This window comes from Polypterus senegalus, unplaced genomic scaffold (assembly GCF_016835505.1).
Source record: "Polypterus senegalus isolate Bchr_013 unplaced genomic scaffold, ASM1683550v1 scaffold_2441, whole genome shotgun sequence".
Classification (NCBI taxonomy): Eukaryota; Metazoa; Chordata; class Cladistia; order Polypteriformes; family Polypteridae; genus Polypterus; species Polypterus senegalus.
Window position 1 is genome coordinate 1 of NW_024379063.1, and position 27,102 is coordinate 27,102.

Consider the following 27,102-nt stretch of genomic DNA (forward strand, 5'->3'; position numbering starts at 1 on the left):
GGCTCTTCATCTTTAAAATGATTCATGTTTGCCATGATAAATTACAACACAATAGCTAGTAAAGACCCAGCCAAAGAATTGCTTTCTCATGTTTGGTACTATGCAACAAGCTCAGAAATAACAGTTTTCACAAGCTTTTGCTTAAATTAGAAATAAAACAGCCTTGGGCCTCAATGTAATACTATAGCCCTCTCTTTTTCCCACTCATGACTCTGCATTTGTGAAAGAAAAGGTGAGTTGACTGTAATGTCACACAAGTTCCACTAAACAAAAAAAAATTGTAATGTCAACAAACTTTAGAAAACCTCTAAATAAACAAATAGTGTTCTCTTCTTTGTTTTAAGTTTGTCTTGTTCTTTGCGTACTGCGTTCACAGTCAGTTCATGTGAGCCGCTCGGAGTACATGCATCGAAGGTTCTCAGCTGTGCTTGTGGTATCTCGTGCGATCTTGCGATGTCCACGGCTTTATTTAATGTTAGCTAAGATCCGGCACTTAAAAGTTTCTCTCGCACTTTCGCTGAGTTTGTGCCAAACACTAGTTCATCCATGACTATCTCATCTTCGTTTTTGCATAAGCACAGTGCTTCACCCCCGAATATTTAGCGGCAGCGTGTCTATTGGATTGCTGCCGACGGAAGGCCTTATGTGGGCAGGCACTCGATTATGTGGGAGGCGTGATGATGCGGGATGCAACTCCACCTCACACAGCGACCGAACTGCAGGCTATGGCCATATATATATACGAAAGAAGGTTCCAGTTATGATTGTTACGCATAGAATTTCTAAATGAAACCTGCCCAACTTTTGTAAGTAAGCTGTAAGGAATGAGCCTGCCAAATTTCAGCCTTCTACCTACACGGGAAGTTGGAGAATTAGTGATGAGGGTCGCTCAGATCGTGGATGTTTAGTCAGTCAGTCAGTGAGGGCTTTGCCTTTTATTAGTATAGATACCACTGCTTAAGCCAACAAACAATAAGCTTCCTTGCCTCCACTTTGTATTCTTCTTTTAATGCAGTAATAGCAATAACAGCAAACCAAGGGTATGATATTGAACAGTCTCATTTAGGGTACACATGAAATAATTAGAAAAGAAAAAGAGGAGGAAAACGTAATTAAGCACAATAAAACATAAACATTTAGCGCCTAGTAATACTAAGTAATAATAAGTAATAAGTAAGTAATAATAATAATAATAATAAGAATATGAGAATATATGCTGATAAAACCCGTATTTTAAAACAAATAGATCAGACAGTAGATTATTAATCCTAGCTTTATCATTTACCGCCATGACTCACAATTATGTATCAGAATAGTCCCGGGATCAGCTTTCTTAATTCATTTTCTGCTTCCTCCTTGCTAGCGAAAACATAGAAATGACCCTGCCATTCCACTTTCAGTTTTGCCGGATACAGGAGGTCGTATTTGACATTGGCTTGCCGTAGCAGCTGTTTAATATTATAGAAGGGCGCTTTAATAGCTGTTGCTGGAGAGAAGTACATGTGCTTTTGCCATTGTCTTTTAACAAAATGCTGAATGGAAGGGGCTATTTATATTGATTTGCATATTCAAATATGTAAAATTCTGGAAGGAGTCAGAGTGGGGCTGTAGGTGCATGCATGTGCATTAAGTTTCACGTTCATTGGGATTTATAAAGGGGAAGTGCATGGAACTTGGTGTATGTACAGTTTTATGCATTTGGATATTTTTGTGTGTACGCATATTTCCAGTTTTGTCCGTACATCATGTTTTATTGTGAATTCTATGCACAGCCTTATACATGAGGCTTTCTCCCACAGTCTAAAGACATGCAGGTTAGGTGAATTAGCAAACCTAAATTGTCCATAGTGTGTGGTTGGGGTGTGTGTGTGAGTGTTCGCCTTGCAATAGACTGGCACTATCCGGGGTTTATTCCTGCCTTGTGCCCAGCGCTAGCTGAGATAGGCTCCAGCAGCCCCCCGTGACACTTTTCAGGACTAAGCAGGTTAGAAAATGACATAAATATTTGAAAAATAACATTTTCTGTTTCTTTTTTTTTTATCATCTTCCATTTTGATCAGCCCTTCAGTATGAAGGTCACAGTTTCAACAGAGTGATTTACTTAGACCTCACTTCCCTTGGACATTCAGTGTCCTTGAACTCCTTATGGGAAATTCCCAGGCCAACTTAGACCTGTGATGTTTGCAGTGTGTGCTGAGTATGCCCTTGGTTTCATTTCAAAGGGCCAGTATATCTCCCATTGTACGCCTCTGAGATGTCCTCACTTGATGCTTTAACTAGGTCATCTAAGTCCAGTAGAGCAGTGGTTTCAGTTTGTATATACTGTACAAGTATCCTTTTAATGTTTTTACTTATTGATAATCACAGCATTTTTTCTAGATTCTCTGAGTTTGTTGGTTTATTTATAACTTTGTGATAACAGTTTGTGGTAACTGGTATGTGCATACTGTTTGTAATGGGCTGAAATGTAGTGGATTTTTTTTTCATTTTCACTGTTCTACATACAGTGTTTTTAAGTACTTTGATTCTAACATCTTTTAATTTTAATTATCATTCTGATGAAAAAAGAGTAAAATACTGATTTTCTTTTTTAAAATTTTCATTACATGTCACAAAATTTCATTACAGGTCACAAATAATATCCATTATGCAGTAACTTTCTGAGCTTAACCAGTCTGTTATAACACCAGTATACTTTCAGAATCTGGCATGGTAGATAGTATTTTCTCACTAGTACATTATGTGAGCATCTCAGTGAGCTAAAACTGCTTCTCAGTACTAATTTAAGTAGTAATTTTAACAATGTTATTAAATTAGTTTTTGTTTTTAGTACAATATTCACAAACTGACAAATAAATAGCTGTGACAATACATAAAATGAAAGACAAAGAGTGACATTGTAGTTTTAATTACTTTCTAAGGAAACTAGTTTTTATAAGGAGCAGCCATTTCTGCCCCAATTTATAGATTTGTACTAGATTTATAGCACAGATTAAAATGGCACCAGTAAGTAACAGTGCATAAATATTTATCCTACTTCATCATGTCCACAATCTGCCATGTTGTATAAAGGAGGAGGACATTGCAAATCCATAACTTTATGTTTTGCTTTAAAAATAATAATCACATGACCTGGCAAAATCATCAACAATAGGTCCATGACTGTCCTCCTTGCAGTATTTTGATAAGTCAAACATTGAGTCATCTGCATTTCAGGGATATGCCTGTCAGAACTAAGATCTGGAGTGAGTAAAGATGATGAACTTCATGGAGCAGCTTTTTATAAAATAATACTTAACTGAGCAAAACATGTAAAATTTTTAATTGGTTGTATGATGGCCATGCTGCTGTCTTTAAAGCTCCCAGAAGAGGAAGTTAGACTGAAGGAATTCATTTATTGGCTGGTGGAAATGCCCATCACAGTGAACACTTTGCAGAAAACATCCTGCATTGTAAAGTCATTTTTGTCCCCATTAATGCTTTTAAAATATGTATTTATTTACGTATATACATATACAACATAAGCTTGCATATTCTTTATTCCCTACAGAGCATTTCTTTAAATATGTTCCGAGTTCATGGAAGGCACTGGGAATTATGTTAATACTTTTTCTACTGGCTGCACTTCTCTTGGTTGCTGTATTTATGTATTTCTTCAAAAAAAACAAAGGTACGAAACTTTTCTTTCTTCTTTCTTGCCTGATACATCATGTACATTATGTGTAAAAAGAGTAAATAGGACATGATTTCTCACAAACGAGTTAACAGTTTTATTAAAGAATGTTATGTTTGATACACCTTTAGAAATTCTGCCTTTATTTATGCATCCTATCATGGAACATGAACATGTGTGATTGCTGCATATTTTATATTTCCTTATGTATAAGCTCATCAAAAATATGTTTTTGGTTTTTAAAACATAATACAAAATCATTCTAAATACTGAGTAACACGTGTTAATTTTTAGGAAACATATGATGTGTTAACATCTTCAGTGGTATTCAAAGTCATAAACAGTATTCATTTTGGTGTGCTTGATAAGGCATGCAGTAAACTGTGAGCAGACCTTAAAGTACAGTAGAACCTCAATTATCCATCAGGGATCGGGACTGAGGCCGTGTCGGATAACAGAACAGCTACTTTAAAAATGATACAGTAGATTAGTTTAGAGAATAGTCATATCTATTTACAAATAAACATATTAACAAAATATAATATAGTATTAACAAAATTAATTTAAATAATAATGTAATGACCAGAATAATAAGCAAGTACAACTCAGAGTTTCTGGAGTTTTCTATGTTTTACTTGGAGTCTTCTTTCCATAACAAACGGTGCTCTGTTTTATACTCCGTTATCTGGGTTATAGATTTCATTTCCAAAACAATTAAAAAGAAAGCTTTCCCTACTGATAATTATCTCCTGCCACTCACATTCTGTCTTTTTCTATACCACAAACACTCCTTATTGTCTCTTGACTCCTACTCAAAACTTCCTTCCACTGCACATTCCTTTTCTCCTAACTTATCCTGTCAGTCATCTCCTAAGAGGCTTGTCCGCCCCTCACAGAACAGAAGCCCTTCACCCAGTCCTATCATTTACACAGCAATAATTTCAGTTTTTGTGGCAATTCTAACACTACACGCATGTGTTTATTGGCAATAATAATGTATAGTAGTTTAATTATAACAAAAGAGAAAAGCTACAAAACACTATTAAAGCTTACTACAAAAAATTATACTGTGATTTCAAATGAGGCGTGACACGTGGTGCTGGGGAAAACACCATGCGCTAGCAGAAAGGAGAGTTGTTCCAATGTGCAGAGCTTGCAGCATATCGTGCGGCAGTAGTAATAGGTAGACGCAATGTTGTTTCTTTTTTTTGCCCTGACGGTTAATGGAGACTGACAGTTAATTGAGGTTTTACTGTATGTGGTAACAGTAGTGTTTAGGGTGTAATTGGTGGCCTTTTGTGTAGTCAGTTAAATACCAGGCAGCATTTGGAGAGCTAACAGTAAATCTAGTACATCACAATGAATAACACTTTCCATAATGGAACTAAAAATTGCTTTTCCTTTTTTGATTCTTGTTATGCTTTCTAATATATGAAATATTTTTGATTTTAAGCAAATTGACAAAAAGGTTATTTAGCTTTTTTAATTTTACCTATTTATAGAAGCTTGTAGTAATTTTGTCTTGATTTTTATTTTTACTTACATAAACAAATGCACTCTTTCTTGACATTCTGTTAAAATCTAATTAAATTACAATAACCAACCGCTGCACAGTTTACCCTACGTTTTCCATTCTTTGGTATGTTATCTGGTGGTCAATGTATTTCTAAGGGCAGAAGAGGCATAAGACAGAGAGAAGACCACTCTGGTCACTTTCCCAATAAGTAATTCTCCATGGGCTCTGTAATAAAGGAGAGGACACAAAAATGAGTTAGATGACATGAAGTAACTTCATGGAATAGGTGAGACTATCTTGTATGTTATGGAGGGTAGGCAGTCCTAGGGCCACCAAGAGTGTCTGACCTTTAACAGTTTTTGGATTCAGGAATACAGAGATACCTGTTTTCATTTTTCCCCACAGCAATTCAATCATCATCGGAAATAATCCACACCAATAAATGTGTTAGTGACCAGTTTCATATAGAATAAAAACACTTAAACTGGCAATATTCTTTTTTTTTTTTTTTTTTTTGTTTTTAGGAAAAATAGAATCTGAAAAGCAGCGTCTTGAATCGGGTAAGTTTAATACTTGACCCTGCTTTATGAATTTGAAATATTTTTAGGAAGTTATTTTGGTAGAAACTGTCTGTTACTATGAAGAGTAATTGTCACATTAATGTTAAGGGTTTGTTATTTAAAATCTAAAACAATACAAGTATAGCATTCAGAAAGCAGTTCATTAAATGAGTGCAAGAGACTCATTGTTAACTCATGGTGTGTATTAAAGCCTTTAATTCAATGTTGAATGGTGAATGCTCTGTCTTTAACTAAACCTTTACTTTAGGCCAGGAGTGTCAAACTCCAGTCCTGGAGGGCAGCAGTGGATGCAGGTTTTCATTCTAAACATCTTCTTAATTAGTGACCAGTTTTGCTGCTAATTACTTCTTTTAATTAACTTGATTCAGGCCCTTAGTTACTTTGTATTCCTTAACTAGCAGCCAAACAATAATGAGACACAAAACATGTGACCACGTGACCAGCTCACCTGTGCTCTTCACGATATCTGAAAATAAAGAAAGGTGAAGGTCTCAGTAAGGCTGATCTCTCAGGTCACCAAAACACTTTGACAATTTTTTATGAAAACAGAAAACCAACAGATTTAGAAAATGTCTGCTGTGGCAGAATGAGAGCAGCAACAAGCCATGGGATTAAATAATGGGTATAATTAACAGCAAGAATCGGCTTCTCATTAAGAAACTGGTTGGAGTTTGAAACCCCAGTGTAGCTGGTCATCTGTTGGCTCGTTTCTCATCTCATTTCTGGTTAGCTGCCATTTAATGAAGAAATGAATCAATTCAAAGGACTGAATCCTTCTAACAGGGCTATTAAAATGAAGGAAAAAGTGAATTAGCAGTGAAAACTGATTAGGTAAAGGTTAGAATGAAAACCTATAGCCACTGCGCCCTTCAGGTCTGGCGTTTGACACCTGTGCTTTAGGCAGTGCAGTCTTTACTAAGTGTGTATAGTCAGAAGGACATAACAGAGTACAATGAATTTTATTTTTGTGTGCATTGTGTCCGCTTTTAGTGCTTTGTGTGTAATTTTACTCCACTGTTAAAAATTCTTGCAAATTTAAATTATTTATCGATTTTTTTATGTTGCAGCCAACGATCAAAAGTTTGGCAATATTTTTGCTTTAAAAAGTGATCATTCAACTCATAAATAGGCAATATTATGTTTATTTGATAAGACATACAACATAAACTGACTGACTAGAATTATTAAAAATGGCAACTAAGAGATGAAAGTTCATACATATAGTCCACTAGGGCACTTTCATGTGCAGCCCAGCCCTGGTTTAGCATAGCTGACAATATATTAGATACAAACTGCATCTGTAATTTTAAAATAAATGAGTTTTCATGGTTTATTCATCATTTTCATGACTGGCATCTCTTGCCTTCTGGTAGTTGCCAGTGGATCAACAGTCTTACTAAAAAGGACAGAGCTAGATTTTAATATGGGGCATTAAAATTAAATAAAACAATTTAGTACTCTAATATAGCAATACTTGAATGAATCAATACATTACAAAAATATTTTTAAATAATGTCACGTTGTAGTCTGTGGTTTTCTAACAAAGTACACATTAACTACATTGTGCACCTACCACCGTTAACTTTTTATCCTTTCTTTACAGAGAATGATGATCTTCGGAAGGAGATAAGTAAGACTTCAGTTCTTGTATTACTATTTTCTTTTTTGGGTGTTATTTAACTGTTACATTGAATTTCAGTCTGGGAAGTAATCAGCTAGCACTATCTGCATATACTGTATATCTGAGTAATTCTGTATATCCTTTCTATTTTTTCATTAGTTTGAATTAAGACATATTTGTTATCTTTGCAGTATGCTATGTTTAATTTTCCAAATATGCATTCATTAATAAAAAATGGTGGAGGTCAGTTATAGATTTTTCCAACTTCTGTAATCTTTGGGAATGTATCCATCTAGGACTTCAGATCTTGGTCAAACATGTCACTTAAACAGAGTTAATTGTTAACTATTTAACTTGTAATAAGAAAGTTATACTGTGTTATAGTTTACTCAGAGTGATAAGACAAAATGGCCATTTTAATCTGTGGTACCATAGTTCTTTTTAAAACTATGTATTCTTTGTGTGATGTCAACAACAACATTTATTTATATAGCACATTTTCATACAAAAATGTAGCTCAAAGTTCTTTACATAATGAAGAATAGAATAATAAAAGACACAGAAATTAAAATAAGTCAGCATTAATTAACATAGAATAAGATTAAGGTCCATGGCCAGGAGGACAGAAAAAACAAAAAATAAAATCTGCAGGGATTCCAGACCAAGAGACCAACCAGTCCCCTCTGGGCATTCTAATGAACATAAATGAAACAGTCCTCTTTGTATTTAGGGTTCTCACAGAAGGACTTGATGGTGATGGTCATGTAGACTTCTGGCTTTTAGTCCATCAATGTTGGAGCATCATGATGCTTTGAGTAGATGGTGGTGGCTCAGGCAGTTGGTTTCCCACTATGGCAGCGTTTGTGACTATTGACTTGAAATTTGGATAGCAGCTGTTTGGACAGCTGTATAGTCCTAGTTTATTTAATAAAGATATGACAACATTTATTTATATAGAAAGTTTGAATACATGAAAGTAACTCAAAGTGCTTTACAGTCATCAACACCATCAACTTGGTGTCTTCCCACTATTGCAGGGTCCACTTTTGGATTTAAGAATGTCATTTTGAATTATTGAATGCATTAGATGGGCACAATTTTCTCTTTAGTATGTCTTGCCATTTTGTTTTGGTCTTCCATGAGGCCACTGGCTGCCACTTTCAAAAGTGGTAGGTAATGTTAGCAGAAATGCCAGGTACTGTCTGCAAAACATGGACAAACCACTATGTTCGACTTTTCTGATTTTATCAGGGATTGTTACAACACCCATCAGTTGTCAAATTGTGTCATTGCAAATATGGTTAAGACAAGATATTCCCAGAGTGCACAATCTCATTGAAAAAGTCACCAGCCAGTCAATTGTAGTATCATGCTACTCTTTTAACTTTCAGAAAGTCTTCTGGTATGTTTTTCAGGATCAGGTACTTTTACATTTTTCATACTGTGGACAGCTTTGGCAACCTTCCTCTTTCATTCTGGGAACTGGTCCAGTATTTTGGAGACCTTGTGAAATTGATTTGTGCAGGAATGCAATATTAGAAATGTAATTGCAGGTCTGTTGCCAGCGTTTCAAGATTTTTGTGATTTTCCTGTAAGTGTCATCCATTCTTATCTTTAACACAATATAGTGCTCAATATCCTGTTAGGTTTTAATGTGTACTTTTGCTTGTTGGTAAATGTTTTTCTTACCTTTATGCCTAGTTGCTCACATAGGCCATGGTAATGGCAGCCCTTACTTCAGAGACTGCTTCCTTGGGTTCTCTCATCACAGTAATGTATTTCTGCCAATTTTCACTAGTCCTCTGCACAAGCCAGTTCTCATACTCCATCTTTTCTCTGCACTTTCTGTCATAAATTGCCCCTGGGCAGACTGCATGTGGGTGCCCAGTTTTGTAGTGCCAAGGGCATTTTTGGCTGCAGTTCTGATTGAGTTCACACAGAAGTCCAAGTACTGTATATATTGAGTCCACACTGACTGGAATAAGTGTAATGTTGTTGACTTTAACTGTGTTGTGTTTGTACAGTTTCCAAATGCTGGGTTTGCATTTGTGTTGCCTCGCTTTACTAGTCTTTATACCAATAATGAGCATCTTATCTGTAGGCCCAAATAATCTAATAGAATAACCTTTGAATCGGTTGCATTGGGAACATCTTGTCATTGTATCAATATGAAGTCAGTCTGGCTCTTGATTAAGTAAGTGGCTGGAATGCTACTTAAGACAGTTGAAACAGTGGCCCCTGCACCCATCATCATTTCATGTTCCATAATTATTATTTCCATGGCAGTTGTATCCATCTTTGGTGCTTCCAACATATCTATTTAGGTCATCACAAAGGATCAGGAGCTTTTCTTAAGAGCTTGCAGTTCTAACAAAAGTTGTTCCTTTTCATCTTCATTGTATCCACTTTGTGCTGCATAGGCTGAGAAGATGCATAGACAACAGGAGTCGTGCCATTCGTAACAGACATTAGCCAATCCAAGTACAGTTGAACTTCTATAACTTGGCAGCGTAATTCAGTGTTAACAACAGCAGCTACTCGTTTGCTTCCAGTTGTGCCATGATAAATTCATTTGTATCTATTGAATGTCACAGGATTTCTGAACCTTCCAGTATGTTTCTTATAAACATGCAATTTTCGCTCACAGCTGCCCAAAGTACTTTCTAATAATAATGGCTAAACAGAGCTACAACAGAACATATAAAACAGTGGATAGTATAAAATGGTACATTTGTATGTCTTAAAGGATCAAATTTGTAAAAGTCTTAACACAAGATACTACCTAATATTTATATTTTTCTAACTGTTTCATCTGAACATTTGTTAGTAGTGAAAATAAACCATTTCATTCTAAAGAAGGTCTACCTCTTTTCCTGGGAAAACCACAACATTTAGTCACCTTGATTCCTTATAAAAGACTTAATATAAGTATGATAGTGGAATCAAGTCATATTGTTATACACTTACTACCTTTTATATTTATATTCTGTATTTTGTAATACAATAATACATTATTAATTTTGTAAGCTGCATGCTGTCATGTAAAGTTGCTTTTGGCATTCTTTGAACTTTTGGTTTCCTTTCTCCTTTTCTAGTAGCTGAAAAATAACATTTTATCATTGGTGAGGTGAAATCTTATTAGGGATATTTTGTCTCTTTCTTTGCTTGCTAACCATATTGGCTAGGAGTTATTACACTAACCACTACAGACTTTAGCTGGCTGATTGATTTGGTTTAACTGTACGGAGATACTACAGTATTTCAAACATCCATGTAAGGAAAATAGAAATTAATTTTGTGTTTGATGTGAGAACTACATTGTAGTTAATCTAAGCTTTTCTACAGATAATAATAGATATTTTTCTTTCTACAGAGGCAACTGGTTATATTCTTAAATCAGGTAAGTTGAAATTTTTTTGATACAAAACATTTCTTGGAAAAATCTTTTGTTGATCATTCGACGAAAATGAAATAGTTAAGTTTTCTCTTGTAATTTAGATTCAACATCTTTTGACAATCCTTCTAAACACATTACTGTTATTATTGATATGCATTATTATCAGAATAATGGTGTTTTTGGGTGTGTTTGGGGAGGTGGGTGCTGCTGAGTGCTTGCACCCCTTTGCTGTTTTTTTCTTTTCATCTTGTTCCACTTACATTTTGTAAGACGTTCCTGGGTTATTTAACTATGCCTTTTATATTCAAAGTTTGTGAAACATTTTGTGAGGTTGTGCCCAGTGGCCATGGCATAGAATTGACTCTTACTTATTTTTGACATGATAACATTCCGTAATCCACAAGATCAATTTCAGGGTCATAGGGTCTTCAAACCATCCCTGCAAGAAATAAGTTTAAAACAGGGTACCAGTCTACCACTGGGTCTATTCATGCACACATCCATACATACATCCCTTGCAGAACCAATTTTGAATCACAAAACAATCTACATTCATGCCTTTGAAAGGTTAGAATGACACTGGGGTATGTGGAGTAAAACCATGAACAGGCAGGCACAAAGAGAATGTGGAAAAGCTATCAACATCTAGGACACTGTAGAGCCATCGATAAATTGATGGCTGAACCAAGAGTTGGTAACATGCTTTAAAGAATTTTGTTAAGTGAGAGCCTCTGCCCAATTGAATTTCCTAGGTTTGCACACTTAAATTTCCTAGTCTAACATATTCATATTACACACCAACATTGTGTCCTCATGTACTATTTATAAATACAAGGAGAACAAAAAAGTGTTCGGGTTAGTAAGGACACACTATTTAATGTCCTGACAAAATGAAAAAGAAAGGTTAATTGAAGCAATCTGCATAATGATACTTTCTCCTATGGTCATGAAGAAGTTATACTTTGATGTGGGCTCCATCCTCTAATGTAGGTCCATGAGTGAATGCCGACTTTGAGTTGCAGGGCTGGTTATGTATCCTAGAGTCCCGTTGAAGCGGGGCATGTGGTGGTCACACCAAAAGTGATGTTACTCTTTTCTGGTATAGAGGAAATAAAACATTAGTTCTGGTGCATCACTTTTTCTTTCCCCACAAAACAACCCAAGCCTTTATTAGTGAGACACTTACCATGCTCTGTGTCTGACAACTATTAAATCTGTTCTCATGTCATCCATAAATTAATATTTTTATTTGTGCTATGTAAAACAGTTTAATGGATCTTTTACATGACATGTTACTAATATGAACTATTGTGGCCTTTTTATTGATCATTCACAATTTGCTCATCTTTGTGATTGTTGAGGTTGTCACAGTTCAATAATCACAAAAAATTAAGAGTTGGGGTCAAAAATGACTGATACCGGTCTTAACTGCAAATCACAAAAGACAAATGAGTAATGGCAAAACATGGCTTTTCATATTGAGGTGGCAGGAAGGAAGTAAGTAATGAGGCAGGAAGTGGAAGTGAGGTCATCAGGAAGGGATGAAAGTGATGTCATCTAGTGGTGCCAGAAGTGAAAAAATAAACTTTATTCATGTGCTGTTTTTCGGTTGAGAGAGGGAGAAGGGCATCAGTGCTTATTTCCAACCCCTTATCTCCTGTATGTTCACTCCCCATTGGACCATTTGGCTGCCCCCTAAATGCACGTATGTGACAAGGTATATTCCTTCCTGGAATTTTCATTTTGATTTCTGAAAGTAACTTGTGATGCATGCACAGTATTAGTGGTTTCCACTTACACAGTTGGCACCTACTGTTTATGCAGTTTGACCAATACTTTATTTATTTATTTTCTGTTATGTCAATATGCTTGATCATACTATGGAATAAGATATAAAAGTTACTGAAAAGAATGAACTGGTCAACTGAAAAGGTCTGAAGGAGCATACTAGTTTGACACACTGTACAGGTTATTTTCGATATCTGTGAAAGGCAAAACAAACTGAAAGTATAAATTATTGTCCTTAATTCGGGAATACATCTCTGTCTTTCTTTTGTTTTAAAAGTGGAAAGTTAGGCTATCGCATACATTTCAGCAAAAGTGTGCATGAGAGTGTTCTATGATGACCTTGTGTCCAGTCCAGGGCTGGTTCATAGCTTGTGGTCAGTGCTGCTAGGATAAGTTGTGGACCACTGCAGTCCAGAATTGGGCAGAACAGACTCAGGCAATGGATGGGTGGATGGATAATTGTGCAGATAACTGTAAACCTAGATCCTTTATTCAAAAAAAAATCTTCCTATCTGTTGATATTCCACTTTTACCTGAAAATAAATACACTTTTTAAAATAAAATAAAAGGTAAAAATGCAAACATAGAAGAAAACATAGCCAGAAAAAAGTATTGTTCAGATAAGATATTAGGCTTCATGTCCAGAGATGAGGAGGCAGCTAGCAGAATGGTTCCCTGAGTGTTGAGAAAACTGGTCTGTAGTCAACTGATAGTGGGCCTTTGTATGCTTTCTGTTATGTGGCACACTCACTTTATGGAGAAGTATGGACATAAGTTGTGTCAGTGAACAGTGGGCAAAACATTTGAAGCTTTAGAAGATAAGAGTTTTTTCTGGAATTTGGCATCAACAACTGTAAAAAGCACAATTATGAGTGATACATCTGTATTGTAAATAGGGAGGTGATGTTGCCAGAGCAAAAGTATTTGTATAAGAAATCCTAGACATGAAAGGAAGTACTTTATTGTCAGTGGTACTTTTAAAAAATAAATAAATAAAGCTCTTGCCTAAAGTATGATATTTTCATCTGTATTCATCCTTTGAATTAACATGGAAGGGTGCTTGATAGACAAGGAGTAAAAAATGAGAACATAAAAGGTAGCGAACACAAGACAAATTGGTTGTTATGGGTTATACAGTATATTGATTTAAACCACATCCCCAATGCACACAGAAGTGCAGCTTGCCAAATACAGAGATGTGTCATAACAGGTGACTTAAAAATAAGATTGGTGTTTTTGAAGTGGCATGCTGTCATTTGCCCCCAACACTTAGTTTGTTAGGTGAAGCTGTAGTCAGTAATTTTATATATACAATGTTTTCACAGCATTCTACAATTGCACCTGCAGGAATAAAGTGAAACAAAAATCTTTAAACTTGATGAATATCAGCACTATGAAGTTTTTCTTCATATTGATCTTATGATTTAGTTATTTACTGTATGTAATGTTTTTATGAGAATATATTTTGTTTATGTCAGACAAAATAAGTCCAGATGTCTTTGCCACTTCTGTCTTTGTAAACTAGCGTGATTCCTGTATACCTCCAGACAGTGATACCATATTAATGCATAGACTTACTGAGCAGAGCACATAATACTCAGATCACAATTTTAAGTTTGACTTTCCTGTTTGGTTTACCTTGTATTTGATTCTTTTTGTAACATCTGTACTGTTTCTGGCCCACCTACTTTATATTATCCATCAGTTTTACTGAAAGTCAACACCCACTTAATTCAATTTATTTTGGTTCCAAATTGATGTCTGGAAATTATACAGTAGAGATGAATCCCAAAAGTTTTCTTAGAATTTTATTAGATTTACACTGACTTATACTGTACCTTTTAATAGTATGTTAATTTGTACGGCCTTCTGGGTTATAATATATTTAAAACATAAATTTAACTTTGTTGGTATTTTTGTTTTGGCATCATAGTCAAGTCATCCATTTCCTTGCTGTAGCTGGCCTTGGCATTCTGTTTACACTTGCACATGAACTTTTGTTGTGTGGTTATGCTTATTTTATCTCTTTATATAGATAAGCACAGAATACCCAAATGCAGCATACTTTTTGATGATTATAGTAAGAACTTAGGAGAGTTGATTCATTTTTCAATTTTCTGTAAATTTTACTGGATTTTTATGGATTTATTTGAATTATAGTTTATATACTCTTTTGACTAAGTTCTCAGCCTATTGGCCAAGTCAGCCTCTTCCCTGCCAAAATCACTAGTCTAAAGACCAACAGGATTTTATTTAATGTCTCAGTGGTTTAACCCATCCCTGATACAAAGCCTTTGTGTCTTGTATTTGTTAGTTTTGTAAAGTTGCTTGTGAAAAACAGAAAAGCTGTTAACGCACTAGGAATGAGCTGCAAGAAGTTATAGAATGTATCTGTAGTGTTATTCATTTTATGTTTTATAAATCTGATTTGAATGTTGTGATTATGTAATGTGGTATGTGGTTACAGTGGGATGCAAAAGTTTGGGCAACCTTGTTAATAGTCATTATTTTCCTGTATAAATTGTTGGTTGTTACGATAAAAAATGTCAGTTAAATATATCATATAGGAGACACACACAGTGATATTTGAGAAGTGAAATGAAGTTTATTGGATTTACAGAAAGTGTGCAATAATTGTTCAAACAAAATCAGGCAGGTGCATAAATTTGGGCACCACAAAAAGAAATGAAATCAATATTTAGTAGATCCGCCTTTTGCAGAAATTACAGCCTCTAAACGCTTCCTGTAGGTTCCAATGAGAGTCTGGATTGTGGTTGAAGGTATTTTGGACCATTCCTCTTTACAAAACATCTCTAGTTCATTCAGGTTTGATGGCTTCCGAGCATGGACAGCTCTCTTTAACTCACACCACAGATTTTCAATTATATTCAGGTCTGGGGACTGAGATGGCCATTCCAGAACGTTGTACTTGTTCCTCTGCATGAATGCCTTAGTGGATTTTGAGCAGTGTTTGGTCGTTGTCTTGTTGAAAGATCCAGCCCGGTGCAGCTTCAGCTTTGTCACTGATTCCTGGACATTGGTCTCCAGAATCTGCTGATACTGAGTGGAATCCATGCGCCCTCAACTTTGACAAGATTCCCAGTCCCTGCACTGGCCACACAGCCCCACAGCATGATGGAACCACCACCATATTTTACTGTAGGTAGCAGGTGTTTTTCTTGGAATGCTGTGTTCTTTTTCCTCCATGCATAACGCCCTTGTTATGCCCAAATAACTCAATTTTAGTTTCATCAGTCCACAGCACCTTATTCCAAAATGAAGCTGGCTTGTCCAAATGTGCTTGAGCATACCTCAAGCGGCTCTGTTTGTGCTGTGGGCGGAGAAAAGGCTTCCTCTGCATCACTCTCGCATACAGCATCTCCTTGTGTAAAGTGCGCGAATGGTTGAACGATGCACAGTGACTCCATCTGCTGCAAGATGATGTTGTAGGTCTTTGGTGCTGGTCTGTGGGTTGACTCTGACTGTTCTCACCATTCGCCGCTTCTGTCTATCCGAAATCTTTCTTGGTCTGCCACTTGAGCCTTAACTTGAACTGAGCCTGTGGTCTTCCATTTCCTCAATATGTTCCTAACTGTGGAAACAGACAGCTTAAATCTCTGGGACAGCTTTCTGTATCCTTCCCTAAACCATGATGGTGAACAATCTTTGTCTTCAGGTCATTTGAGAGTTGTTTTGTGACCCCATGTTGCTACTCTTCAGAGAAAATTAAAGGAGGAGGGAAACTTACAATTGACCCCTTAAATACTCTTTCTCATTATAGGATTCACCTGTGTATGTAGGTCAGGGGTCACTGAGCTTACCAAGCCAATTTGAGTTCCAATAATTAGTTCTAAAAGTTTTGGAATCAATAAAATGACAACGGTGCCCAAATTTATGCACCTGCCTGATTTTGTTTGAACAATTATTGCACACTTTCTGTAAATCCAATAAACTTCATTTCACTTCTCAAATATCACTGTGTGTGTCTCCTATATGATATATTTAACTGACATTTTTATCGTAACAACCAACGATTTATACAGGAAAATAATGACTATTAACAAGGTTGCCCAAACTTTTGCATCCCACTGTACTTGGCTGATATGTTTAGTTGGCACTTTGTACAGTGTGTGGAGTTGTTTTAAAAAATACCATCGGTTACAGAAGACATATAGAGATGTAAAGACATGTGGCAAGCTGAATTCTTATTAAGAGATATTTCAAAATGAATTTTAAGGCCTTGAAATACCATTAATATGCCATAAAATTAATTTTAGGCATTTTGGTATTATGTCTGTTTCAAGGTACCATAACTGCATTTTCAGATACCTCAGATACTTTTCATGGTATCTTAAAATTACTTCCAGGTCACATTGAACAATCTGAAATGTATTTTATGATAACATAGAAACATTTTAAAATATCCTAAAATAACTTACAGTTCATTCTGAGGTATTTGAATTATATTAAGAGATAGCTAAAATGGCCTGGTTGTTACTTCAGAATATTTTGAAATGTGATCATTTATTGTCAGATGAATTTTAGAATTTTAGAATTTTTATTTTCAAACACTGACATTTGAGAATTTTAAGTCATTTTCCTAATATCTAAAGATGTGTTTGTCCGCATTTGAGTTCTCATAAAATATTTTCAAGATATGTTGTAACAGCACTGACGAGTCACATCAGCCTTGTGGATGAGTCACCAACAGTATGACTGGCATTCCACCTTGTAAATGAACAGCTTCAGAGCCAGCTGGAGGGGAGCCTAGATAAACCGCAAGCTGTGCTTCAAAGGACAGCAAGCTACCTATAAGATCAACAAACAGCAAGAGTCTATTAGCATTCAGCATCAGTAAACACTACATTGGTATCAGAAGTAGGACAAGGTGAAGATCTACAGTCTGACCTAGCAAAGCATCAAGTGCCACGGACATGTAAAATAGTTTTGCTAGGCTCTTCTGAGAAGTTGCTAGTGAGTTTTGAAGCTGAGATCCAGGATTTGGAATGGCAACTGCAGCATCAATACAGAAATATCTCACTTCAGTGAAAAGTACAGAGGCAACCAGGCGGATTTTCCTATAGGCTAACTAGGCTTCAGCCTAGGGCCTCAAGATCAAGAGGGGCCTACATTCAAATTGTTTTATTATCTCTCATGTAATTTACAAACTTAAAAATGGGAGGTGAAAGGGCCTCATAAGTGGAATAGCCTAGGGCCTCTTTTTGATCTAAATCCGCCCTGGAGGCAACCCTGCCAAAGTTGCATATGAATTCCAACTAGTACGACGACAGCAAGCTGTTCTTTTAAGGACAGTGAGCTACCTAAAACAGCAAGAATCCATTGGGTCAGTACTTGCGAGCTCTGGTATGCCTATTCAATATTAAATTTGATTTTAAGATGTAGGAGTATCATTTTGGGATGTCTGAACATTCAATTAAATGTTTCCTTGTTGTGTGTTCAGAAATCTTAAAAATAACTTCCTGTCCATTTTGAGATAAATGCAACACTTAAGTAAATCTGAGATATCTTGGAAGTTCAATAGGAAATTATGCAGGAATTAATTTTAAGTGGTCTCAAAATCCATTTAACTTCAATTACATAGCAGGTAAGTTTGAAGTTTTCCAAAATATATTTGAGATGTCTTGAAATCCATAGGAAATTATTTCAGGCTATTAAATATATATATTTGAGATATCTCAGTGTCTTGTATGTGTGTTCACAAAATCGACCATCTTATTTCAGAATATTTTAAAATGAGTTTCACTTTCCTGAAAACCTAAAACATTTATTATGAGATATACCTAAATGATCGCTTAACTGCCATAAAGACCAAGTAATTGAAGAGTGGTCAAGTTAAATGTCACTACACATTTTTGTTATTTTTAAGGTAAGCTGTGATGCTTATATTGTCAAGTCAAGTCAGTTTTATTTGCAGAGCACATTTAAAACAGCAGAAGTTGATCAAAGTGTTGTACCGCCCATAAATAAACCAAAAATAAGTAAATAAATTAGTTTAAATAAAAGGTTTAAAAAGCTAAGGCAAAAAGATAGACTTTCAGGCGGGAATAAAATTAACTAGAGTTGGTGCTGACCCAATATAAAAGGTACTGTAGATTAATAAAACCTTAAGGGCATCTACTGCAATAGCACGGTCCTCTCTGAGCTTAATAGATCTCAACACGACCAGTAACTTCTGGTCAGAGGACCTCAATGCCTGTGAGATCATTTGTTTGTCATTTAAACAAAGACAATTTTTGACATTCATATTTTAATTTCTTCCAGACATTCCAATAAAGGTCTAAGAGAAGATATAGCTGTGTTTCATCTGTGTAACAATGAAAATAAATGATTTTTTGAAAATGGGTCTTAAGGGCAACTTGTACAGTGAAAAAGAATAAGCCCCAGAATAGATTGTCAAGGGACCCCACAAGTGAGAGGGGCCAAAGAAGAAGAGATTGCCCAGGCTGACTAAAAATTTCTGCCTGTTTCAAAGCAGAATGCCCACAGACTGCTGAAGATGGGAGATAAGGATGTCATGGACAGCTTCATCAAATGCTGCAGTTAGATCTAAAGACACCAGGGGCCTCATGTATAACGCCGTCGTAGAACTCGCACTATAACATGGCGTAAGCACAAAAGCGAAATGTGCTTACGCACAGAAAAATCCAGATGCAGGAATCTGTGCGTACTCCAACTTCCACGTTCTTCCGTTACATAAATCCCGATCAGCGTGAAAACTAACGCCGTGCACGCCAAGCATTATGTAACTCCCCAAATCCTCCCAGAATTACGCCTATTTGAATATGCAAATCAATATAAATCGCCTTAAGCGCAGCTTTCTGTGAAAAGACAATGGGAAAAGCACGGGGAAACATAAGAATTTCAGCGAATACCAAGTGGAAGCAAAGGAAAACATACTATTTGTTCAAATAAGCCGTGGTATAATCAACAAAAGGAAGTTGATCGAGTGGCATAGCGTGTTGGAGAAACATGAAAGCTCACATTCACAAAATCGCACAGTGCCGGAAATAAAAAAGAAGTCACATATCAAAGTCGCCGTGGAAAGCCGAGTTGTAAGCCCACTGTCTGAATGTCATATGAAAGCTTATTAGGGTACAGAGAAAAAAGGCACACGGTGGGGAAAAAGCATGAAATGTCCACTTCAATCTCGACATTTCCACTTTAATCACGTAGTTTATTTTGTCATTAAAGCAGAACATCATAAAATTCATCTTAAAATCGTTTAATTAACCAGTTTCTAAAATCACATCGTAATTAAAGTAGCACGTTAAATGCTTTGTTTTGTATTTGATTTTCTATGTGCTCTATGTGTATGAATCACTACTTGCTTCTTAAACCGGCTCTCTTCCTCCAACTGGACACAGAGTCCATTACATTTGTGATATTACAGCTCTCTGAATAACTAAAATACTGAGATGTATACGTGATGTCATTTTCATGATGATAGGAGTTAAAGCACGTTATTAAACATGTTTCACTTCGATGAAATAATTTATTGCAGCACTGTTTATCTTTCTGTTTTATATTCAATATATATTGGCGTAGCGTCACTGCAGTCAGTGCTTTTCTTTCCCCAAGTAACCGATCGACATACAATCAGCTCTGTAATAGGCGTTAAGCCATCTGTAAGCTTAGCCGATTCTTCAAAAGCGTTTAAAGAACATTGAAATATCTTCGTAGTACATGTTTAATTATTCTATCCTAGACACTCCCAGTGAAGAATATAGATTATTTAAATGAAGTTAAAGTTTTATCTGTATAATTTAACAAACATATTTTGCTGCATTTCACCTTAAAAATGATACCGTCATCATATGTAAATCTGGCGCTTTATAAAGTGGCTCAGGTTGTGCGATATTATAACTGTAGTGCAAGTTTACAGTGGGGTGATTGTACTTATAAGTACAAACAGTTCTACAAGGAGCACTTGATTGGCTGCATTTAAAGTTCTTGGGATTAAACTGTTTTGAACCCGAGGTCCGTACAGGAAAGGCTTTGAAAGCGTTTTGCGTGGCAGAGACAGCGTGTGCTTAATGCGTATACCGATAATTCTCTTTCCGATCAGCTGCTGCTGTGATTCACACTCAGATACAGTGATATAAATACTCGAGTGGTGCAGTGAGAGAAATATGGAAAAAGATGATCCGCTGTGGCAACTCCTAACGGAGGAGCTGAAAGAAGAAGAAGAAGGAGAAGTGAGAGTAACAACGCTAAAGCAGTTATGGTATTTGGAATACTATGGCTATTCCTGGACCATTATATTGTTACAAGTTAATTACAATCAGATGCATTACACTAATAAACAATATGCGGTTAGTTTCGTGTATTTATAAAGCGCGTCAGGAAAATAATGAGTAACCACACAGGAACAGTAGCACTGCTTTGACGCTGGATGCCGCCAGTCTGCAAAACCAAGCGGAGAACTTGCGTACGACAAGCCATGAGGTGCCGTGGAAAAGTGCGTGGCTTTACGCCAAGTGTAGGTTTTATACATCGCGATTTGAACGTGGAAAAGTTCTTACGCAACATTTCTGTGCGTCACGCACCGTTTATACATGAGGCCCCAGGACAGTCTTATCCCCAGAGTCACTTATTAATAAGAGTTTGTTTTAACCCTTTAAAGTGCAGACTCTGTGCTGTGATGTCTTAAAACCAGACTGAAATACATCAGAAATGACATTTTCATTTAAAAATGTTTACAGCTGCAGAAAGACAACCTTCTCCAGAATTTTAGAAAGAAAGGGCAACTTGGAGATGGGTCTGAAGTTCAAAAGTCTGTAAAATCCAGGTTGTTTTTAAGGCTGCTTCACAGATTGTCTAAAACAGGCTGGGACTGAACCAGTCTCAAGACAGCTATTTATAATGTACAAATTGTTGAGCCCAACCACATCTTTAAGAAGATGCCTGGGAAAAATATCTAGTAAGCAAGTTGTGGTTTTAAGGTGACTAATTACTTCTGCCTAAAAAGGAGAGATACAGGCTGAAACTGATGAAAAACAATGAGCATGTAGAAAGAACTGAAGGGTCTCCAGCAGTGGGTGTAATGTGGGATCTAATGATGGCAATTGTTCTAAATAAATAAAATCAGAGAAACACTTTTGCAGTCTGTTAATGTCATGTCAGGCCATGTAGGAACAGATTGGTGAAGAATAGATTTTATAGTGTTAAATAAGTCTCTAGGTCTATGACAGCTATTTGAGGTAATATCTGAAAAGTACTAATTCTAGCAGGTTTCACAGCTTTCTGGTAATTTGACAAACTGTCCCTTAAAATATCAAAGGACAGCTGAAGTTTCTCTTTTTCCCACTTGCACTCTGCTTACCTATATGCCGACTCAGGGCACAAGTGGCATCATTTAACCATGCCTCAGGTTTAGGTTTTGAGCACTTGACCTTAAATAGAGAAACAGAGTCTAAAATGTTAAAATTAGGGTTAGGCGGAGTGGTGGCTGTGAGGCTAGGGATCTGCATTTCAATTGGAAGGTTCAAATCCCTAAATGACAAAGGGACTCTGCTCTGTTGGGCACTTAAGCAAGGCCCTTAACCTGCAATTGCTGAGCTTTGAGTAGTGAGAAAAGCGCTATATAAATGCAAAGAATTATTATTATTAAAGAATTAAAATAAGTGTCAATAAACAAAGTGACTAGACCATCAGTGCTTTACTGATTGGGGAGAAACACACAGCATCCATAAAAGTCTTGGAGAACTTGCTGGTAGTGGTGGAGATCATTATGTGAGAGCAGTGAGTCTCACTACAAATGTTGACTGTTTGGCAAGGTAAGGAAGGCTCAATTATAACAGGCATGTGATCAGAAAAGTGAGCATCACCAATTTCACTGCTACAGACAGGTAAACCATAAGATAAAACAAGGTCCAATGTTCATCCAGTGTATATGTGCTTCACGACTGTGTTGTCTGAATCTGATTAAATCTCTTCCAATGTTTTTATTTCTGTTACTGCAGAGTAAGCTAATAACACTGCACTGATGTTGAGCAACTGTTTAACACAGCATGGATGAAATATATATATTGTTTTATCTTTTTGTTTAATTTTAATTAATGCAAGTCCAGTCAGATGGCAGTGATCTTTAGTTAAGACTAAGCCTGCAAACGTAACACTTGTAGACACTTCATGTAATGTTTCGAACATGTCTATGTGGTGAACGCTTACAAATGTCAAAACTGCATCACATCAAGTGACCATAACAACTTTAAGAAAAATCAATTTATTGCTCAAAGGCTGGCTTTAAATTTTTTTTTCTCTTATGTAGAAAATTCTGAACTCCTGGAGAGTTTTTATTTGCATATCTTGGTGATAATGAAATGTGAAAGATGCAGCTAAATGTAATGTGACTAGTGCTTGTTTCAAAATGCTTTTATGTTTAATGTAAAAATAACAGAGTCATTTGGACAAAAAGAATGTAAAATTTCATATTAAATGATAATTAAATTTTTAAAATATATTAGAATGCCCAAAAGTAAAACAGGTGACTCTGACTCGGAGAATAAACATTTGTTTGTCAAGTAATGTAAAATAAGCAGCCTTGAAAATGAACAGGACAGTTTAATGCACCACCTAGTGCAGGAGATTAAGTTCTGATTATTATGGTGTTAGGTTTATTTGAATTTCAGTGCTTTTGACAAGGTACCAGGCCAAATCCTAAACTGACTTGGATAACTATAATTTCATAAACCACCAATGTTATTACTGTCAAGGTACTGATGTTTATTTTGGATCTTTCTTCTTCTCATGACTCCAGTTAGAGGTTTCATAAGCAGTGCATTTCTGTAAGCTCCCAAAACTGATTCACACTTAGACAAATACCTATTTGGAGATTACTAAATCTTAGCAGTCATTGTAACATTAAGGATAAACTGTCAAAGTGAATAGGTTTACTACGGATGTATTCAGTTCATTACCTTTCAAGATATTCTAATGGGTCATTACTTACTAAATATCTTCTCTTTCTTCCAGAATGGGAAAGAATATGCAAATCTGCTGGTAAGTAAGTAGTTTCTAAAATGAGATTTATTGTAACACCTCATATTTAATCTCTACTATGAATGTTGTAGTTACATCAAGAATATTCAATTCCAACTAACATACATACAACTTTCTTAACCTGAGATTCTGTAGCATTACTCTCTGCAGTGCCCCAGTTCTGTACAGGTGTATAGTTTGTTGATTTTTTCTTTTTCTTTTTTTTTTGCATTCTCAAAATAAACTGTCTGTGGTTTGGAGAATAATTGTCATGTGCATGAAAGTTTAAGAAGGGCCAGATAGATAAATACATAATACTTAACGTCATAGAAGTAAATTCTTCCCAATAAAGACTGCAGTGTCCGCATACAAGGCATGTATTTTTATTGCTAAAACTAGTAGTTCCATTTCTATTCAGACATTGCTGAATGTGACGCCTTGGTTTCCTTGAATACTTTTATTTCTAAGAATACCACTAAAAATAAGTGACTAAAGCAAATGGAAAATGAATAATTAATTTATTTTCTATGTCTGTTTACTCCAGTGCAGGATACTGGGGACAGGAGCCTATCCGATCGGCAGATGGCAGAATCTGAATGTCCGTTTATTACACAGATCATTTATTTACACACATGCACACCTACACTTACTCTGGGCCAATTTAGTGATGCTGGTCATTCCTAACTATATGTCTTCAGGATGTGAGCAGGGTCAAACGTATATTTATTTACTACTAGTTGAAACTGGTTCTTTTTTACATTTCAATGATCGATTTTAACAAGCATTGATGGTCATAGGTTATGCCTAAATTTACAGGTGTAATACTTAACTATATTGTGTAGCATGAGGCACAGATGGTAATACTTTATGCCACAGATTGCTTGTTAATATACACTGTCCATATTATAAAGCTTCCTCTACTCCCCAAACTCTTCATCTTTGCTTCCTTCCTTTCACTCTCTGAACGGAAGCTGGAAGAATTGAACTGTGACCTTCAAGTCTGTGCTGTGACTAACGACACGCGCTGTCTGATATAGCTGCTGAAAAACTTTCTGTCTTCTGTAAAGAAAAACTCTGCAAGGGAATATAAAGCATTTTTATTTTCAAAGGCATTTGCAAAGTTAACATTTAATATACAGATGGCTAGATTTTAGAGCTGAGTGGTTAGGTGGCTTACTGATAGGAGAAAGAGAAACCTAGAGGCTGAGCGTGGGGAGGCAGCTATTTGCAATAGTATGTGCTTAAAACTAAGAACAATGTAAAATGCTTTCCTGTTAGGCTGTGTAATAAAAATAAAACCAGTTAATTGGAAAAATCTTTGTAACCATGTTTTCATCAAATAAGTGTTTGCAAACCTTTAAACTCATTTTCTGTGGGCCATATTTGTTTAAAATATGAAAATAATATTGATGGATAGTTTTGACATGTCACTATAGGGTCATTTATTCAAACTAAATATTTATGTGAGTTTTCTGTCACTTGTATAAAAAGATGTTTATCTTATTGGAAAATAGTTTAATCCAAACCTACAATTTTTAAAAGTATAATATAAATATTTAGCAAATGTTTTCAGTTTCTATGACATTGTCCTAATAATTAACGTTGTTTAATAAGTTTTATGCAACTGGATAATATAAATCGTAACAAGCAATTTAATTTTCACTGAATTACTAATGCACAATACTAACAATAAGTTAGGTTGCATAGATCTGAGTGTAGCCATGATAGGAAAGTTTCAATGTAAAACCGATTATTGGGCAGTATGGTGGAGCAGTGGTTAGAGCCACTAGAGCTCAGTAGTGCTTGGTTCAATTGCTGGCCCCAGTACTGTTGGTTTGCTGTTTGCACATTACGTCCATGTCTAGGTGGTGGTTGTTGCCTAATAGAAGCAGGTTTCAAAGGTGGATATTTCTTCTTAGCAGAAGCTTTAAGCCAATTCCAGTTTCTGCTAGGCATGTTCAATGGTTCTGTTTAAGATTAATATTTACATAATACAGCTCCATAATACAACCAGATTGGGCTCTTTTAAGTGCAATGCAAGTGTAGATTTTATTATTATTTTTATTTTAAAACAATTGTGCTTATTTGGGTGTATACAGAGTAATTTTTAGTTAAAAGGATTAGCGTAACCATTTAGACTAGTATAAAGTTTTACAATAGTCAAATGACCTCTTAAAGTGCTGTATGTGTGTTTTTTATATTCAAAAATGTGTTGTTAAATGCAGATGCAGAGCTCCTTTAATACAATCAAAGGGGTGAAAGTTTACTGGTGTTTGGTCTTTTACATTCATAAAATTTTTCACAAATTAATTTTCATGTAATTTGTTATTGTCGTTTTAAAACAGTTACCTCTTCCAAATTTAGCAACTGTGAAACTGCCCACAAGGGTTACATTGGAAATTTCTAGTTCAGGGATTTTTCTTGAACCCCTGCACACGTGTTGGAGCACTTAAACACTTTTATTGATGTGTGATATTCCACCTCCACATTTTAAATAGTTCTTTTCTAAACTTTAACACTGATGTGCTATTATCATTTGATCTTCAGGTTATTTTTACAGCTTCATTAGTTGTATTTCGTTGTCTATGGTAACTAGTAGGAAGTTCTCTTTCATATTTTGTTAGTTATCTTTTCAGTTTTTTAGTTTGTATCTTAAAATGTGTAGAATAAACTAAGAAAAAATAGTTTAATGCAGTATCAGTATATTGGTCTTGAAAGTTTGGAATGGATGATCAGTTTATCTGCTCCAAATAGCACTGACCCTTCCACTCCCATCTCTCTCTTCAGCTCATGTGACTCTGGACCCTGAAACTGCACACCCCCGCCTTGTCGTGTCTGCAGATGGTCGTTGTGTACGAGATCAACATAAAGATCAGAACGTCTCTGACACTCCACTCAGGTTTGGTGAATGGTACTTTGTCCTGGGAGGGAGAGTTTCACCTCAGGACAGTACTACTGGGAGGTGGATGTGAAGGAGAGGAGTCAGTGGCATTTCGGTGTCGTCAATGAGTCTGCACAGAGGAAAGGACGAGTGAAACTGAAACCTCAGTCAGGATACTGGATTGTGAAGCTGAATAGTGATGAGCTGACTGCACTGACTGACCCTGAGACCCCACTGCGACTGAAAGCAATACCCCAGAAGGTGGGGTGTACCTGGATTGTGATGAGGGGCTCCTCTCATTTTACAGTGTTGAGGACCGCTGGCACATCTACACCTTCAATGGAGGCGTCACTGGGAAACTGTACCTGCTGTTTGATCCTGGAGTTGAGGAGAAGAGCTTGAGATCCTACAGACCTGGAGATGAAACAAACCACTCTGTCCAGCACAAGGAAGTTGTCTAACAGACATTATACCACAGATATTTTTATGGATTTGTTTTAAATCTCTGCAGTTTTGTTTCATGAAGAATTATAATGGATTGCCATTAAGTGCAGTGCATTGCAGCCATTAGATTTGTACTTTCATGTGTTTGTTTTACATCAGTGTTTGACAAAGCTAAGCCAAGAGACAGAAGTGCACTGCCC

General features: G+C 36.1%; 1 long non-coding RNA gene across 1 annotated transcript; it reads left to right on the plus strand.

Annotated features, from left to right (window-relative positions):
* Positions 1-5,710: 5,710 nt before the first annotated feature.
* Positions 5,711-26,485, plus strand: LOC120519786. Its single transcript, XR_005631662.1, has 5 exons — positions 5,711-5,749; positions 7,374-7,400; positions 10,765-10,791; positions 23,572-23,598; positions 26,365-26,485. It is a non-coding gene; the product is annotated as an uncharacterized LOC120519786 (long non-coding RNA).
* Positions 26,486-27,102: the final 617 nt, after the last annotated feature.